The following is a 19,203-nucleotide window of genomic DNA, read 5'->3' as shown; positions in this document are numbered from 1 at the left end:
AGGGCTGTCTATTTTGTCTGGATCCCACACTCCCAGAGGGGTCTTCCTCCTCACTCTGACCGGGTTGAGAGCCTCTGGTGATAGCTAACAGCTATCACATCTCTTGCCAAAGGAAGGGAGAAACAGAAGCCAGCAGCTGATAAGAAGTCACAGTGGGTTGGAAACAAGAGCGCTTACAGTTATCTCCTCCCCCCTCCCCTTGCTGCCTTGCACGGGCCCTTGGGACTGCCCTTTCCCTGCCATTATGTATACTGCAGCTGGGTAGTCCATCCCATGTCTGACTGACTTCAGCTAACTCTTAAAGCTTTCCTCAGGGACCTGCTATCCAGGCCCACTTAACCCAACAGATACCACTAACCACTCTAAATTGGGTTGAAACTTGGCATCTTTCATTCAAGTCCAACTCTTTAGGAATACAAATCCTATTTCCTTAGAGTTTAATCTAAGGGTTGGCAGGGATTTTAGCTGTGTATGAGCTATTCAGCATCCTGGCCAAAGGGGGTGGGGACTCCTCTCAGAAAGATGAGAGTCAGAAAACAAGCTCTTGGGAATACATAAAGCCTCAATTTACATTAAGGGAGAGATTTTCTTTTTTTCTTGAGGAAAGTTTGAACATCACATTGATGCTTATAATTCACTTATTTCTGGCTGAGCCCCCATACCCTCGGGGATTTAGGAAACAAATGCCTATTTCGTAAATCCTTTCATCCACCACCACACCTATAGCCTCCTTCTCTGTCTCCCAACACCTTTCTTCTGGAACCTCTGAGGAATTCTCACTGAGAACTTCACTGGGATTTCAAACCCAATTCATTGCCAATTCTAATTGCCAGGAATTTGCATGAAAACCATCCTATGCTATCTAATTATTCTGACAACAGCAGTCGGCCGTCTGGGCAGGAGGAGAATCGCGGCTTTAATTAACAATAATGCACCTTGCAGATGAATGTGACTGTTTAGGTTAATTAACAAGTCCAAGTGTCTCCAAATCATCTTCTAGACACCTAGGTGATCGAGGTATAGACCACACAGCCAGTGGAGGGGTAATTTAAGAAATCAGTTTAGCAAAACATTCGTGTTGGTTTTCATCTCTTCTATACCTATTGGATGAGGGGGGACGAGGGGATCTCAAAAAAGAGCTCCTAGATATTTGGGTTGGGGGTTTGGAAACAACACACTGTTGTGGGAGTTTGGGCATCTTTTGCGACACTTTTACATTTAGATTGTGCTTTCCATGTTCTTTTAGTATATGACAAGTCCTTATACTTCTTGAGTATCTCTAATTTTCTCTCTCTCTCTTTCTCTCTCTCTTTCTCTCTCTCTCTCTCTCTTTCTTTCTTTCCTTCTTTCCTTCATCCTTTCTCCTTTCTTTTTTCCTATTTTTTTGCTAGTATGATTTCTAGTATGCTTTCTTCTGTGCATTTTAACACATACGGCGTTCCTAAAGCTGCTTACACCCAAAGACATCCCTCACAGTGTTTTAATTCACCCCCTTGTCTCTCCCACTAAGGAAAATTATTTGCATAGATTTCTTAAGCAATTTTCTGGGTTCTAGGGGGGAAACACTGCATATAGCTCCAAGCTGCATCCTTTGTCTCCCTTATCTTGGTAATAGCACATAACTTGTGTTCTCCCTGAAATCAAGTAATGTGTGGCAAAGGAGGAGTATGCCTCTTAGTATGTGTTGCCTTTAAGAATTATTCTATCATGCCTTGTGTTGGGTTTCCCATACTGTTCGTGTAGTTTACAGCTAGCCCCATCCTGAAGAGTCTCAGCACAGGACTTGGCTTTCTCTTATTCTTTAAGTTTTATTCCCAATGGCAGCTTTTCAATTCTCTGGATAGTCAATCTCTTCTGTGTGCAAGTCTTCACACTGGATATTTTTCTGCCAAAACTCTTTCCTGTGTTCTTTGTGTGAGTGACATCTCCTCATCCTTGGCGTTCTCAGTGAAAATGTCACTTCCTTCAAATCTGACCTCACACACTCATGTTTTCGCTACCAATTCTCCTGGGGTCTCTCTCTCTCTCTCTCTCTCTCTCTCTCTCTCTCTCTCTCTAATTTATTTTATTTTTAGTGTGTGTGTGTGTGTGTGTGCTCAGACAGAAGACAGAAAAGGACAGAAGATCCCCTGCATCCAGAGTCACCTTTGGTTGTGAGCTACGGAATAAACTTGGGCACTCTACAACAGCAGCGAGAACTCATGGAAATACCACTGCCTGAGCCTCCCAAGTATTTAATCACCCTGTGTTCTCACACTTCTCCTTCACAGACAACTACAAAGCCCTGGTAAATGATTGTGCCTCTCGTTACAAATTAAGAAAAAGACATGACATGTTGGGATTCCAGGCATGAGCTACCACACCCAGCTGATGCTGTTTCCATAGCAGCAACAATTTTACATCAAAACTGTCCTGGTTATTCACATATTGTCCGACCAGTTCAGTTCCTGTCCACCCTTTTCATCTACTACTATATATTGGGCTTCAGGAATACAGGGCCTGGGTGTTACCCAGTTAGACCACAGTAAACATTTGATAAGCAAATTAGTTGATTTTTTTAAAGAATAAAGCATAGCTTCACACACTGGAGGGTTCGTTGTCTGGTGATAAGTGGAACAGGAACAGGCACACAAATAATTGGGGTGAAATCTCTAAAACCAAACCAAACCAAACCAAAAACAATCATCGTCAGACACAAACACTAAACTTTCTCAGAGTCCTGCAAGTTGTCTCTCTTGTGTTATTTAATTATTTCAGGATTTATGAATCCCTTTTCTGTGCCAATTCATGGCTGAAAGAACTAGGGGACCTCAACATGGTTCTTGAGTCATACAATGAAGAAATTATACTTGGGTTCTTTTGGGACAATGCGAGGTTTGGGACAGCCAGGAATAGGAGGGAAGAAAAATGAATCATGGGACACTCCCTGAAGTTCTTGGACATGAAGTCTTCCACTGGCTCAGAATCAGATTCAGAGTCCAGCCACATCCTCAGTTTTCATCGCAGCCCAGGGAAGGACTCACATTTCCTGGAACATGAAAGTCATTTTCATCTACATAGCAAAGATTTTCTAATGTTCTCTACTAAGTCATATTAATTTAGCATTCCCATCAGCCTTTCCCCTTCTCTACCTCTCCACTCTATTTCTTCCTTAGCCTTTTGCCCTCTGTGACCTCCATTTTCTGGGGCCAATTTATCTTTCTGATGTTCTAGGCACTTGGTCAGGTTAATGTTTTTAGGCACATAATGGGTATAATTAACTGCCTTTATAGAAAGTACCTGTCGAGCGATCATGAGAGATATTGGGGGATACAGAAAGAAAATTTGTAATTATAGACAATATCATCTTATCTTCCTTCCTAACTGGGGTTACTCAGGCTTCCATTGAACCACACTGGGCATATTTGGATCCAGGGACATAACATCTCCAGAGTCCTTAGTCACCAGATCTTCTTAGCTAAGCTCCCTCTTCGAAGTCACTCCCAGACCCTTTGGTCAGTGCCTGTCTCACTGGCCTTAGTTTTCCCCCCAAGCAAACCAGAGGTGCATATCTGGTCTTGAGGAGGTTGTGGTAGGTTCTGGAAGCCAACCCACTGAAATCCAATTACCCAGAGCATAAGGGATGGGTGTGGAACTTGGAGCAAAAGCTTCGTGCAAATGAGTTGGCTCACTCTGTAACCTGAGAAAGAGGTGGAGCAGAATGATGATATTTTTTTTTTTATCATCCTAGAAGCTTCCAAAAACACAACAATGTTTCCCTTTTTCTGAGCATCCCCTTCAGCTATTTCAAGCCTTGGTGAGTGAGGTTTTCTTCTTTCACAGATTTAGTTGATTCATAGATCCATAGAAAGAACTGGAGAACATAAAAAGATCAGATGGAAGAAAGGACACCGTGTTAACTTACAAGAATTAAATAAAACCTAATAGAGACTAATAGAAACTTTGCATTTAAAACACCAACTGCACAGAAGAGAAAGGAAGAGATCTGGATTAACAGAAGTCTTCATATTAAAAACAACCCTCTCCCATCCCCCAAATAAAAAACCCTTAGAGATTTCACTTGGCTACAAGCTAAGGATGATCCAATCCTGTGTGTGGCAGCCAAAAAGCTAATGCAGTCTCCAGCTACATTAGGAGATGCAGCATCCAGGACAAGGGAGGGCATGGTGCCACTCCTGCCCAGACAGGATGGAATCCAGGTCTCACCTCCGGGTCCCATGTGTTGAAAGCAAATTAAAACTCTTAGAAGTTGTTAACCAAAATGATGACGACATAAGAGACCATGCTTTGGCTGCTAGGCTCAGTGGAGGAGTATCTTAGAGGGAGTGGAAGAGCGACCTTGGAAAAGTGGAGAAAATATATATGTGTGCTGAAGTACAGGAAAAAATAAATATGTGTGTGTAGCTTCAGAAGTGGAAATAGCAGTTGAGATGAAGAAACACGGAGACTAAAGAGGGACAAACTTTAGGAAACACAGTGTATGATGGAATCTATACCACAGGAACGGGCTGTCGCACTGTTACTAAGGACAGAAGGGGGAGGGGCAAGAAGAGAAGAACAGACAGGAAGAGAGACACCTCGCCCTCAACTCACACATACATAGGAGCAGATAAGCACTCTCTACTATTTTATGCTTTTGCTTTTCAGCGGTTCACTTACCAGATTTGAGGCATGAGTTTGTGGAGACTGGCGATCAGCAGGCAAGATGAAGATTAAATGGATAAATACACAAATACATTGTCAATATTTTGAGATGAAAGAGTTTGTGAAGAAGAAGAAAATAAAGGGGAAGAAATTATTAGTGCTATACTTTCTTTATGCCCAGAAAGAACTCAAGCTGAGGTTGGGCAAGAGAACCTTCAGAAGGCAGTACAGGGTGTCCTGTTCTTGGGGTGCAGCTGAGTAGCCTAATAGCTACCTCACAAAAGCAAAGATCATTCACCCAAAGAGAGCTTTGTTTTCCCCAAATCATTGAGTCCTTGGCTCAACCAAAGATATTCTAACTGAAATTTTCTTTTGGCACAAAAGGGTCACTCTGATCATATGCTAAATGATATAGCTAGATGAAGATGCATATTTTTTATTCAGATCCCCAAGTCTCACATTGATTTTAATCTGTTTGAATTCTGGAATTAACCATCTGATTCAAAGCTGGAGCAGTTTTGTTTCCTCTGTACCTGCCTTATAGAACAATGAAAGGATCCTTAGCCAGATGTGGACCTGACCTGAATTTTTCCAAAGGTGGGTACCATTCCTGGCACAAATTACTGCAGACAAAGTGTTGCTGGTGCCTGGGTGCCCTCTAGTGTTCAGAAGCTGTTGCTTCAACTCCTACTTCGTCCTGACCCAGGGTGGGTCTTGAAAGTTTGCTGTTGATGGATCCAAAAAGGAAGCCTTATTAGAAAGCAAACAAACGAACAAACAAAAAAGTGAAGAAATCTGAATACACGTTTTTAAAATTCTTTCTTGTAATTAATGTTATTAATAGAGGGAGGTGATCAAAAGAATTACTTTCCAAATTTACTTAACCTCCTTTCATCTTGTGTTGGGTAGTCTCAAATTAAGTAAGGAAACTGAGAGATACCCTAGCTTTAAGGACATAACACACAACTCTCTAAGGATGCAAGCTGCTTCAAAGGTCGGTTCTGTTCTATGAGAAGTGACGTAATATGCTAGTGTTAGGTGGCTGGATTGAAACACTGGGTAGAGATGAAGTGTGTGGGTCCTGCATTCTCTGCTATATTACTTACCTGCTTTCTGAATCCTCATTTTCTTATCTGATAAAATAATGGCACTTGCCCTACTTAGCTCACAGGTCTGATGTCAAAATTAAATAGACTGACAGATGTTGAAGATGTAAAATCAGTTACTGCTTGGAGGAAATATACTGTAATTAGTATTTAAAAAAAGTTTGCCCTGCAGATGATTGGGGAAATGCCTATTGTCTTTTGGGATCATTCTATCTAATACACATTTTTCTAAACTCATGAGAGGAACTTCTAGTTACTTCTCTGTTCCTGTCCTTGGGTCTCCTCCACTCATGACCATAGGGCTACAAGTCTATCGGAGATAGCATTCAAGAGCAAACTATAAGGAAGAGTTCCTTTGAAATAGGAATGAATGGGTGCAGGAAGGAGGTCGTGGGGGCTAGTCAGATCTGGGCATGTTGCTGCCTTCGGACTGGCTTGGGCTACATTGTGTAGCATTATTTAGTGCAGATCGTAAAATGGTCCTCCTCTGCCAAATGGCAATATTGGGTCCCTCTGCAATTCCCTTCATTATACCTAACCAGATTTAAAGATCTTAAAATGATCCTAGTCTGACTTGCCTCAAAGTCCTGTGGTTCACATCCCTTGTGTTCTATTTCTTGTGGTCACCTAGGAGCTTACAGGGAATGCAGACTCTTTGACTCCACCTCAGATCTGGAGCTGAGTCAGGGTCTGCCCCTCTGGAAGATCCTTTGTGCTATCTTTGCACAGTAGAGTTTAAGAAGGACTCCCACCCTTGCTTGAGCTCTAGCAACTTCTCTGGGATGGAGACGGGGAGCATTTTCAGTCTTCCGAAAGCTTCCTTGGTTCCAGCTCGACTCACTCTAGATGAATGTTATATGCAAAGAGATTCTTAGAATATGTCAATCGATTCATAACATTCCTGAGGATCACTGGCTGATAATTATCCTAGAGCAAGACCAAATTTAGCCTAGGACCTGAGGTTCTCCCTAACTCTTGAACCTACTCCCTTGACTCTGCCATCCATGACAGTGTTCAGAAAATAATGGATAAAAACAATCAAGTGAGGTAACCCAGACTCAAAAGATGAATCATGGTATGCACTCATTAATAAGTGGGTGTTAACCTAGAAAACTGGAATACCCAAAACATAATCCACACATCAAATGAGGTACAAGAAGAATGGAGGAGTGGCCCCTTGTTCTGGAAAGACTCAGTGAAGCAGTATAGAGCAAAATCAGAACAGGGAAGTGGGAAGGGTTGGGTGGGAAAACAGGGGGAGGGAAGGGGGTTGATGGGACTTTCGGGGAGTGGGGGTCCAGAAAAGGGGAAATCATTTCAAATGTAAACAAAAATATATATCAATAAAAAAAAACACAATCTCTTGAAAGCAAGCCATCTTCTTTGAAAGCTCTGGCTCTTTACATAGGGTGGTTCTCAATGGCTCCCTGTATCTGGACAAGGCCTACTTATTCCTCAGTACTTAGTCCAGGTTATCCCCATTACCTGTAGCCATCCTCTGTGCCCTGCTGGCTGGATTGGTGAATTAGGTGTGCTTCACATGCGTTCCCTGAGCAACACAGGCCTTCACATGTAACCTTTGCCCTTGTGGATTGCTCCCACAGCTTCAAGTGTCTTAGGCAGAGTCTGTGGCTTTCCTGTCTTTGGATTTGAAGAATATAGCCCAGTGCTAGACACATAGCATACATTTTGAATGTTGTGTTATATTAATATTGAGACCATATTAATATAATATACTCTACAGTGAAGAAAATGGACCACTGCAATCGGAAGCGAAGCAACCTTTTCAAGAATAAACTGTTAGAAATCCAAGATCTGAACCCACGTCTGTGTTCCAAAAAGACTTCCAATCTCTTGCTCTTTCTTTCTCTTGCTTTCAGATGGCAGTGAGTCATAGCAACACCCAGCCTTGACGCTCTAGTTCACATTATAAATTCAGATACGACCTTCTGGGAGAGAGCTTTGAGTGAATCAGGTTCACTCTTGTACAGAAGGTGGCTGAGGCCCAGAAACATGAAAGATTTTCCCTCAGTTGTGTTCTTCAAAGTCTAAGATGCTGTCTTTATCACACTGTGCACTGGGCAGGGATGGCAGCCAGTTGGGGTGAGGTAGAGGAAGGGAATCTGCCTTTTCCACATCAGAGCTAATAACTCTGGTCATGAACCTACCTAAGTGCCCCAGTTGCCTCCCTGCTGTCAATAGAGAATGGACAGAACAACAACAGAACTATCCCTTTGCCCCAGGGCAAACTGGACAGAATCCCTCACTTAGAGTCCACTGGCTTCTGGCCTCACCACAAGGGGCCAAATCCAGATGGAAAAATGGTTAAGAGGGTCTAACATTTACATACATTTGCATATGTTTACATACTCACAGTAAGAACAAGCAGTTCATTCTCCTGCAGTTTTCAAGTAAATGTCATTATTGCCACCTTCAGGTTGTCATGGATATATTATACTCTCCTCAATTGCTTTCTTGCCCTCCCAGGGTTCCTGAGCCCTGATTCTGGGCATGCTGAGTGTGTGACCATGCTGTGGGAAAGGCTGTTTAAAAGAATGCAGGAGCACAAGGCACAAACAAAGAGGTCACAGGGACAGCCTGTAGCCAGGGCAGCTCTGGCAAGCACACTTGCACTCCTTCTCCACAGAGCACTGATGGGGGTTGTTCATGCACATCTGTCCTGTGTTGGAATATTTGTGCTAGAATAACAGCTGCATTGATTGGATGTTCTCCGCAGGGGGCATGCTTCTTCACTGTGAAGGTGGTAGTGCAACAGTGAACATACCTTTGCAACTCAAAGATGGCGAGCAGATGATGAGCTCTATATGAACATAACCTGCAAAGTTAAGCCACAGGTTCCTGGGCCCTTTAGAATAATTTTCTCATCACCATTATATTAAATCCACTCATCTTTTTCTCATAGAATCAGCTTTTCCTACTATTTGACTCATGCTGGATTCTTCCCAATAGATTTTTAATGGTGCTTGGGCTAACGAAGACCCAGAGGGAAACCCTTTCAGTCTTTTAGGGTCTCAGATGGCCCACAGGCACTGCTCTGTGCTTAGAGAACATGGGAAACGAAGGACAAAAGAGTTCCTTTCATCTTTCCTTGGCTCTGATAAGAGATTGGGGGAAGTTCATCAGACTCTTCCCCACAGTGATCCCAGAGTGTTTGAATGGTTGAAATGAGAGGCATTTTGCCAACTTCACAGTTTTAGGATTCTCCTATTTGAATTTATAAAACTACAAGTGGACAGATACCTTCTGTGTGCCCCAGTCAGCCCCAAGCCTGCTATGTTACTATGTGCATTACCATGTGAGTTACCACCAGCATTCAAGGGACACTCAATAATCGTCTTTTTGCAGTAGAGATACTATGTTGCTGTTGAGAGCTTCAGAAACTTAAAAATATTGAACAGACCCACCATCTAGGAATGCAGAGTCTATAAAGAAAAGTGAAATGTTTATTAATATTTAATAGCAGAAGGCATGTACACAGTTGTTGTCTTGTTTGGTTTGACTGCAATAATAAAACACTGTGCACCTAATGGTTTAGAGACAACTGGGAAATCTCTGGTGTCTCTTATGTAGGGGAACAAGCTTTTATATTCTAGTTACTTCCTGAAGTCCTCACTTGCTCAACCTTTCTATATATGTGTGCAAATGGAAGGAAGCAAGCAGGGAATAGACACCTAGTCAAGTACAGACACTGAATACAAAGCCATAGTTGTTAAAGATTGAAGTTCAGTTATCTTGGGATGAGTCACAGAACTCCTCGAGTCTCTGCTGTCATTGAAAGTAGAATCAGAAGCATCTATTACATGGCGTTACATGGAGGCTTAAGTTAACTAACATGAAAAGAACCTAGCACATTATTTGGCACTAAGCAATTCTAAGATGTTAACTTAAAATAGAAAAAAAGGCATAATTAAGTACTGAAATACATGATCTAGAGTTGTACAATTGTCAAAATTAGAATTAAACAAAAAGGGCCCTACTTTTAAAACTCTCTAATCCAATGTTTCTCAAATAATTGTGTGTGGATTGTTGCCAGTTTTTTTGATTTTTTTCTAACCTGGCTACAATAAAATGTAAGAGCAGAGAAGCAGTGTAGTAGTAAACTAAATTTTCTCTGGTGTGGAAAACCAGGTAGTAAGATCACTAACTCATTTATAATTGATATCGTGTTCATAAAATTAAAGAACTTAGATTCCTTCCAATAGCAGAGTGACCTTACATGATATCTTCTTAGCTCCATTTGAACCATCCTTCTTGAAATTTCTCTAGGCTCTAGAGCTCAGACATGGACAGGCATATGCAGCTCACCCTTCTTTCACAGGATCGTTCTTCAGATCCTTGCAGATAGCAACCAGAAGGGAACTTGGTATCCAGGGTAAAGCCTTTTGTTTAAAGCAATTGCACCTCTGCTAGTGTGTTTGTTTCCACCTCTAAATTTTTATGAAAAGGGTTAGAAACATCTACCTCTGAAGATCGTCATGAGGATCAAGGAAGACAAGTGTTATAAGGAGATTTAAAAATGACTAAGTGTTGTAACACATGGGTGTCTACTAATAAGTCTCAACAACATATCTATTGGGAGATTTTTTCACTCTATAATATTCATTGTGCATCATCAATTTTGACTCTTACGAACATAGGTTGAATGTGATTATTCAGTACTATCTACAAAACATTCTACCCAGAATTGAGCACAATCTTCTACTCAAACTGACTATAATATGGATACAATGAACTATGGTTGGATGGTCTTTGGGAATATAAATGGTATGGCTGGTTGTCCTATATGCCTTTTAAATTGGGTGCTCTGATTTGATACAGCAGTCTGAGCACAAATGGATCTTGTTTTCTTTCTTATCGGCTGATATTCCTAAGATCCCAGAGAAGCTATTATTTTGAAGAAAATAGATTTATTCTTTATATTTTGCCTTCAAGATTTCAGCAATTTTAAACCTATCCTTCTCAAGTTAAAAGGTCTTCTCTTTTGAGAAAATGGCAACAAAATAAGAATTTAATAGGACTGTCTTCCTTTTCTTTGACATCTGTTTCCATTTTGCCACCTTTATAAACCTCTCATTATTTCTTCTTCATTTTACATGGAATGTCCCTTTAAAAGCTATTTGAAACTATTGCTTCCCTGACCCCAGATCTATGCTTTCTACCATGCCCTGAAACTGTGTCCCAAGGAAGAAAATAGAAGTAGCACACAGAGATCGAAATTATCAACTTCTACAGCAGCTTATTTAGATTCAAGTTTCAAATTGGCTTCATTTGGGTTTTGTTGACCTTGGAACAGTTACCACTTTATTTCTTAGAACCTTCGTCTAAAAAACAAACATTCAATATTATATCTGCATCCTGTTTCTCTGAGGAATTGGTAAGTTAATTAATATATGTAATGGTGCTAAGAGAAGCCCTCAGTACACAGTAACTACTCCGTACATACTGAATGCTAACACTGCATTGACATGCCAGGACCTTGTAGACATTTGGGTTTCTTCTGAGTTCTGCTCGCTCCTTATATCTTTTGTTCAGGTTCAATCTGAATCCATCAAAGAGAGTTTTATGGATCCCCATGGGATTTGTTAGCTGCCTTCTCCTTTCTTTATCAAGATAACTCATGATTATTTTATTTCAACCTCAGCTCTTAGAAGTGCCCATCCCGTTAAACTATTCCATTATTTCAAATCACAGGTTACAAGGTCTTAACTCTTTGTTTGGAACTTCCGGAAAGCTGTTTTCCTAATGCTTAGAGGGTACACCAAAGGAATTAGCTTCATTCAGTTATCCACACCACATCCATTAACAAAAAGGGAATTGAGAAGATGGTCATGCTCTATTTTAATAAGGGCCATCCTATCACTTAGTGTCAACACTGGGAAACAGGATAGCCACTGTCCCTCTGGTTGGATATCATACATACATCCTTGTATGGGTCTTATTTCTGGTCATAATTCAGTCTTGAGTAGCAGTTTTCCCTCAGTGCTTTCTCCACCTACTGAGAGATGAATATGTCAGCAAGACTAAGAAAGAATCATCAGCTTTTCCGCATGAGCCTTCTAGCAGATGCCAAGCTAGTTCAAGTTCCTTGTCCCTAGTAGATCTTGCCTCTCTGCCAATTTTTGCAATTCAGAGAAAAGAGATTAGAAAGATATCTATGTGTCAATTTGCACATGAGCCTGTCTTATCTCCTCTGTGACAATGAAAGTGACTAGAAGGTTCCCCGTTCTAAATAGCTTTAATAAAAGTCTAACATCCTACTATTAGTTAAGTCAACTGTGATCCAACCAGGTAGGGGCATTTTTTTAAAAGACATGAAGCATGAACGAAGCTTATGTTTAAGGCTCCTTGGGCACCTAACTGTATGCACTGTGAGTCAGCATTTTTGCCACACCTCCACAAAAATCTACTCGCTATCCAGAATGCCTGAGGAAATTAAAAAGTGCTTGAGTTCCTGGTGGACTTCACACGCCTCTGACTGATGCTGGACCTTCACATCCTTGGCTGATCAGCCAGCCCATCTTAGGTATTGGCTGTTGGTTTGTTTAAAGCATTTCCACACAGCTTTAACCTGCAGAGTACATTTTGGTACCCCAATTAGCCCCTGTGTCAGTTAAATATGGCTGTTTGCAGTTATAACGATTGTGGTCAAATTAAGTATAACTTCCATGAGGACAGAGGGCAGATTTCTGCATTACTCCAGGCATTAATGGAAGTTAGTAAAAAAAAATAGCAAAGCACAAATGTACTGAATATCTAGTATGTCTCAGGCTGTTGTTGGAATAGAGAATACAAAGATGAATGGAGCAATGGAAGCTCTTAAAAATGTCTTACAGATGGTGAATGTAGGCCTTAAAACAGATCATAGCAACATAGTGTGGTAAGCATAATCAGTACAGGAAGCCAAGGTTGCCTCCAGTTAGCCTCAGTGTGGAACTTTACCATGAAGCTCAGCAGAAGCATGTGATAACTTGTCACTTATTAGAGAAATACTTTGCCATTCAAAATAAAGCCTAGCTCCCCCTTACCCTTGATTAGCCTTTGGGTTCAAAGCTGAATAGAATCGATTGCCTATCTGCAATCTGACGATTCCCTAGACAAGAACATGTAAGAAGGGATCAGTCATTGTGAGGGAAAGGTCTGACAAAAAAGGTGAGGGGACTTGAAGAAGACAGTTGAGGGAAGGACTTCCTGGTCATGTCTGAGTTCCCAGGCAGTCATGTACCAAGCTACGCAGGAGGCTGACACTGAGAAGATCTGGGTTGGTTGACAGGAGAGTGGATTGCTTGACATGATGACTCTAGGAGAGGCCATTCCATCAGGGCCTTCTGGAATACTTTAAATGCTTCTAGCAATGTCTTCTTCAGCCAGCCAATCCACAGTTGAATCAATGATATTTCTTATTTCTTAGGAATTTGGAGTCACAGCAAGCATTCTGGTTTCTATCTTGAAATTATATCAACTCTTCTTTCTTTTCTTTTCATTTTTATGTTGTCTGTTTATTTTAGTCAGGGCTTCCATACTATGCAAAGGCATTCTTAGAGATTCAGGGTACCAGTTTCATGGAGTGTGGCTCAGAAGATGGCATTCCTTACTAGATGCTTCAGATTGCTTATGAAGAAGTCCTCTTTATTCTTTTTTACTTAATATATGTTTTAAATTAAAACATAGTTACATCATTTTCCATTTTTCTTTTTCTCTCACCATTCCTTTCCATGTTTTCCTTGTGTCTCTCAAATTGATGGCCTGGTTTTTGCTGTTGTTTTGTGTTGTTGTTGTTGTTGTTGTTGTTGCTGGTGGTGGTGGTGGTGGTGGTGGTGGTGGTGTGTGTGTGTGTTTTGTTAAGTCTCTGGGACTTGATAGTTTGTATTATAGACCATCTGTTTGGACTCAACTTAGCAACAATCCTGGTCACACCAAGACTATGAAGTTTCTGATTCCATTATAACGTAATAGAAAGATTCTGCGGATTTTTTCCTGTGGTCAAAAATGGTGGACAAAGAATTCAAGAACCTATTTTCAGAGGATGAAGTGAGCAATCTAGAGACAGATGGAAGTGGGTAAATTTGTTACCAAAGATCAGGACCTATCCTGGTAAGCAGAATGGAATTAAGGACTCTGGGAAAAGCAAGGAAATTAGCCTGTTCAGAGAGGGATAGCATCATGGTCAAGACAAAGAATGGCAAGCGGGCCTTGGATTAAAGGCCTAGCAGGAGAGGCAGGCAGCTGTTAGACCAGTGAGAACGTTGTAGAACAAGTAAGAGAGCATAGATTTTGTCTGGTCTCCAGTGTGGACTCATAGACTGTTTTTAATCAGGGAAATAAGATGAGCAAGGTTCCACTTAATTTAATTAAAAAGAAATCATAAGCAAATCACTTCAGAGACTGTTGAGGCAAAGGGCCCAAGGGAGCAAATTATGAAGCGTCTGTAATTGACCAGATAAGAGGTAAAATGACCTGAAGTAGGAAAGCCACGGGTTGGCTAGGGAGACATTGTTGAAGGAATATCTGGGCTACAAAATCAGCAGGATGAAACTGGGAGGGGGCAGGAGATGGAGAAGTAAGCAGAGATAACAGTGGCTGCCACATGGTAGACATTTGATAAATATTTATGCAAGCACAGGTCTTTCTTGCAATGGTTGATTTTCCTGTGGTTGGTACTGAGCGCTACTAAAAGGAGAATTCTAGTCCCAGCTCATTCACTATGTGATCTCGAGAAAGCTGCACTGTTCCTTCTATAAAATTGGAATTTGACTTTGTTTTGGAAAAATACTGCAGAGCAATGGTGGAAATAGGACAAAAAATGTAATGCAATGCTTCCACAAGAAGATATATTTCAAATTTCAAATGAACAGTCCATGGTCAAATTCCACCGTCCTGGGCTTAACAAGAGTAACTGTATGGAGTGGTCTATAACTTTGAAATTAGAATTCCTAGGGTCCTTTCTCAGCACAGGGTTCTTTTTTTTTTTATTTTTTTTTATTTTTTTTTATTTTTTTTTTATGTTTTTTTTTTTATTATTCGATATAATTTATTTACATTTCAAATGATTTCCCCTTTTCTAGCCCCCCCACTCCCCGAAAGTCCCGCAAGCCCCCTTCTCTTCCCCTGTCCTCCCACCCACCCCTTCCCACTTCCCCGTTCTGGTTTTGCTGAATACTGTTTCACTGAGTCTTTCCAGAACCAGGGGCCACTCCTCCTTTCTTCTTGTACCTCATTTGATGTGTGGATTATGTTTTGGGTATTCCAGTTTTCTAGGTTAATATCCACTTATTAGTGAGTGCATACCATGATTCACCTTTTGAGTCTGGGTTACCTCACTTAGTATGATATTCTCTAGCTCCATCCATTTGCCTAAGAATTTCATGAATTCATTGTTTCTAATGGCTGAATAGTACTCCATTGTGTAGATATACCACATTTTTTGCATCCACTCTTCTGTTGAGGGATACCTGGGTTCTTTCCAGCATCTGGCAATTACAAATAGGGCTGCTATGAACATAGTAGAACATGTATCCTTATTACATGGTGGGGAGTCTTCTGGGTATATGCCCAGGAGTGGTATAGCAGGATCTTCTGGAAGTAAGGTGCCCAGTTTTCGGAGGAACCGCCAGACTGATTTCCAGAGTGGTTGTACCAATTTGCAACCCCACCAGCAGTGGAGGAGTGTTCCTCTTTCTCCACACCCTCTCCAACACCTGCTGTCTCCTGAATTTTTAATCTTAGCCATTCTGACTGGTGTAAGATGAAATCTTAGGGTTGTTTTGATTTGCATTTCCCTAATGACTAATGAAGTTGAGCATTTTTTAAGATGCTTCTCCGCCATCCGAAGTTCTTCAGGTGAGAATTCTTTGTTTAACTCTGTACCCCATTTTTTAATAGGGTTGTTTGGTTTTCTGGAGTCTAACTTCTTGAGTTCTTTATATATATTGGATATTAGCCCTCTATCTGATGTAGGATTGGTGAAGATCTTTTCCCAATTTGTTGGTTGCCGATTTGTCCTCTTGATGGTGTCCTTTGCCTTACAGAAACTTTGTAATTTTATGAGGTCCCATTTGTCAATTCTTGCTCTTAGAGCATACGCTATTGGTGTTCTGTTCAGAAACTTTCTCCCTGTACCGATGTCCTCAAGGGTCTTCCCCAGTTTTTTTTCTATTAGCTTCAGAGTGTCTGGCTTTATGTGGAGGTCCTTGATCCATTTGGATTTGATCAGCACAGGGTTCTTAATGTAGTGACTTTTGGTAATAGGTGTGACTAATCTTATCACAGGTGCCTCATCTGAAGGGTCCTTTCAAATGCCTGTTTAGCTTTTGAAAATCAATGGACATGATGATTGTCACCTTAAATAAATTTGTGGAAGAGCATTCTAATTTGAGGACTGCCATCATGATCTTCTATAATTTCCTTCACTCTCCCACCACATACAACTTTTATGAGTACAAATCTTACATGTCCAACATTTTCAAAAGAGACCATGGTATATGTTTCAGCTTACCTATAATAGTTGGTACAATGCTATGTATATTTTCACCATCAAAAGTTTACTTGGGCTGTCTTATATCTCTTTGCAGGGTCATAGATTTGATTCTAAATACTTTAAGAATGCATTTCTTCACTCTTCATTCGTTCTTCTATCCAACTAACAGATGTTTACAGAGAGCACAGTCAGATGCAAAAAATTCAACACATAGAGTGAGCAGGGTCCCAAAGCAGATGAGTATGCAGGATGTCACACTGCAAGCTGGGAAGTGAATAAACCTATGAAAGACATATAGATAAAGTAACCATGGCTGTCAAAAGAAGAGAGTAATTACTTCCAGTGAGAAGACAGTAGTAAAGGCAGATGTCTTTGGGAGATAATATACCAGTTTATGCTCACAAAAAAAAAATTATGTAGCTGTTAGTCTTGCCTGCAAGTTCCCAACTACAATTTCTGGAGATGGCTGGCTTGGCGCTGGGATATGTGCCAACCTAGAAGGCAGAGTTCAGATAAAGTGAAGCCCACCAGACCAGTCTATGGCCAAATTTCACTGCTCTGGGCTTCACAAGAGTAACTTTATGGGCTGGTCTACAAAATTGGAATTTCTAGGGTCCCTTTTCAGCACAGGGTTCTTAATGTAGTGACCTTTGATAATAGGCATGACTAATCTTATCCTCCAGGTGTCTCATCTGAAGGGTCATTTCAAATGCCTGTTTAGCTTTTGAAAATCAATGGATGTGATGATTGTCATTAATATTATAGCTAATTGGCTCTGAGTTCTTGCTACAGGCTGTGTAAATGTCTAAGCTCATGATGCATTTATCCACAGCAACCCTATGTAGTAGGTCCTTCTGATACCCTTTTACTAATAGGCAACACCAGGGTGCCAATAATCATCCAAGGTTATGTGACTGGGAAGTAGTGGATAGTCTTCTAAATACTGGTACTGTGGTCTCTGATAGCTTCTTCTACAACAGCATCACTTCACAAACTGCAACAGTGCTTTATGTTAATGATAATACTGCTCTCATGAAACATTTCACTGATCCAGAGGTAAAATCACCAGAGGCTGCAACAGGGAAAAAGAAAGGCACACAACTACACCTTCAAAATTTGTACCATTTTTTTTTCTTGCCTGGTTGCTCAGGACATAAAACTGTTAATGATACCACGTACACAAACTTTCAGCAAAGATGAAAAGCCTTGGCCCTTGAGTTTAGACTTTTCACCGTGCTGTTAAAGATATGTCCCTGAAGTTGAAGTGACCTGAGGAAGGCTATAGGATTTGCAAAGAAGAGAAGTGAAAATGGTTTGTGATTGTAGGACTTAGAAGTGTTAGCTCAGTTTTGATCTAAGTGCCAGTGTCATGTAATTTTCCTAATAATTACCCAGATGAGACTGGAGAGCAGGAGACTCATTGCTCTGGTGTACATCACCTCATTTGTCTCCTGGCGCAGGATATCCATGATCATACCGCTTCCCTCCTCAGTGTAGAGTAGCCACTTCTTCTGAGAGGAGAATAAATTTCACTGTGTCTAGGTTTGGCTTTCTCTGTTCCTTTAATGGACCTATCTGTTTTCAGTTTAGCACACTTGAGTATGTTAAAAATACCCCGTTGAGTGTGCTTCATTTTGGGGTCCAGAGAAACCTCAACTCATGGTGACATTCTAAGTAAGGCTCTGTTACTTTGGTTTTTGTAAGTGGCTGAAACCGATCTGATGAAATTATTTAAACTCTTTTCCTGGCCGATAGTGGCTCTCTGTGTGATTCAGATAAGATGTGTGCTTTGACGGGAATTTAGGCTGCTGGCACGGAGCCCCTAAAGAGGTAGAACTCTGGACAAGGGCTTATAAAATAGGCTGATGCTAAATTCAAAATAATATCAAAACATAAGCAACAGTAGCGTTTATTGAAAGCTGAATCAGAGCCAGAAATGCTTTGGATTTTTAATGAGCATTTCTTAAATGTACTTTAGGACAACAATAAAGATCATGCATACTGCAATTATTTTTTCCTGCTTTTAGAGTATCTGTAAATGTATCCTGGATACATCAGCCCCAGGCATTGTGTAAATTGTGTTCTAGTTTCCCAAGGCCTTTTGACTTTCAGAGAAGGGAAAACTTTTTCTTTGGGTAGGCTAGACTAGGCCTTGGCTATAATCTTTCATATAGCAACCATAATTAATTTGAGGAGTGACCTTTTCATTAATTAAGTAATCAATAAATCAGCTCTTTAAACAAATCTTCATTATGCCTTTTCATGATTACAAGTCGCAGAGAAGGATTTATTTGGAAGGAGGGCTAGACTCTTGTTTAGACTGAAAGCCACCTTGGATGCGGCAGAGAAGGCAGATGTGGTGCTTACTCAAAGTACCTGGGTGATGGGCTGTTTCACACCAAGAGAGAAGAATCAAAGGCATGGAGAGATGCATGCTGCTCAGTGACAGGGCTCAGGCCCACAGTGGCAGCTCAGGACACAAGTTCTTGGCTGCTGTTCCATGCCCTCAAGTCGAGGATGTTGGCAGAGGAACAGGTGGTGTCCATCTGGGCTGGAAAAACTACCTGATTTCCATACACATGTGATGTTGCAGCTGCCCAGGGCAGCTTCAGGACAGAAGGCTCCATGGCCACTTTTGCCACTGAGCACATTTCTACGGCAGCTCCATAAGGTGAGGGGAGTCACTCTTCTAAAGGCAATATCCTGGGACTGGCTTTCTGCCCCTTCACATTTTCAGTTCTACCCTTCTCCCCACAGCTGCTGCAGAGGACAAAGTCACTTTACTGCAGTGGACAAGGCTCTCTGGATGCAAATGTTATCTGGGTGAATAATTTTAAGTACGGTTTTATTTCAGCTTGGCATTTGCTGGTACAAAAAGTAAATCTGTATGATTATCCCCATTCTGCTTCCTACTTTTAACTTTTATTCTCTGCCCATTCATCTCCAATTGCAAAGCTA

The sequence above is a fragment of the Apodemus sylvaticus genome, chromosome 12 (assembly GCF_947179515.1).
Source record: "Apodemus sylvaticus chromosome 12, mApoSyl1.1, whole genome shotgun sequence".
Taxonomy (NCBI): domain Eukaryota; kingdom Metazoa; phylum Chordata; class Mammalia; order Rodentia; family Muridae; genus Apodemus; species Apodemus sylvaticus.
This window is presented reverse-complemented; position numbering follows the sequence as displayed.